Raw genomic sequence first — 1,107 nt, forward strand, 5'->3', positions numbered from 1 at the left:
CTTTATTAGCCTCCAACAAGCATTTCTATGGAGTACGGGGATCGTAGAATTCGGCAAAAAAAATCAGAAAATTGGTCAGGCGAGTCAATCCACGCTAAGGTTTCGAGGCCGACCATCTCCTCTGGTAGCAAAACGCCCCTTGCAAATTGTTTCCTAGCGTAGTCAGTCTGGTAGAAACTAATCATTTATTGCGGTTACCGACTTTCTTTTTGTTCGCATGTTATTATCTTTTTAAACATGTTATTGTTTTATTCCAACGTCCATAGTTTCTCTTTCTATATGATATACTTAGCCGCTGATTTAAAATCTTTATTGAATTGTAATTGTATATTTGTAAGAATAGCACTTCATGATGTAAAGCGTGCAGTTAGAAAGTGTTCTCCTGTATGGTAGAGATACCGTCGCGAAAATACTGAGTCTGTTATACTAGCGGTTAACAACTCCAATCGGTATCGTTTTTAGTTCGAGTCCGCAAGAAATAACATCAGTTTCTTGTTAACATTTATGAATAAAGTTAATAAGACCATGTACGTTATGTGTGTCAGTTTTCTTTGTGTCAATAGTTCTTACCTCCCACAACACCTCTCGGCCAATCCGCCCGTAGTGGTGCGGTCCAACTGGGTAACTTCGTATTATTGCACGAAATTCAGATAATTGCATGAGATATGCTGGCAAATTGGGTGTGCAATTAAACGGCTTCTACTGTACTACTACCAACAAAGTTGATTAACAAAATGTTGTCACGGTTTGGTGTCATAAACATTTTAAGTTCAATTGAGATCTACAAATGAAAGATGAAATGATTTTTGACGGTATGAAGTTGTGGAACTCTCATGTTAACAAGCTATCAAAAATTCAAGACCACAGCACATCCAGGTCAAAAGATACAAAAAACGGAAATTCTGCTAAAATTGGCCTTGACCTTCATCTTCCCAACACAATACCAAATATCATCGTAATCCATCCAGCCGGAAGCAGACAGGCAGACAAACAAACACAACCCAAACTAATTATATCTCAATTTTTCATGGAGATATTGTTGAGCCAGCGTTTAAAAGAGACGTGTTCTTTGTGTAAACAAACGCTACCTGAGTATTTGCACTGCGG

The sequence above is a fragment of the Branchiostoma floridae genome, chromosome 1 (assembly GCF_000003815.2).
Source record: "Branchiostoma floridae strain S238N-H82 chromosome 1, Bfl_VNyyK, whole genome shotgun sequence".
NCBI lineage: Eukaryota > Metazoa > Chordata > Leptocardii > Amphioxiformes > Branchiostomatidae > Branchiostoma > Branchiostoma floridae.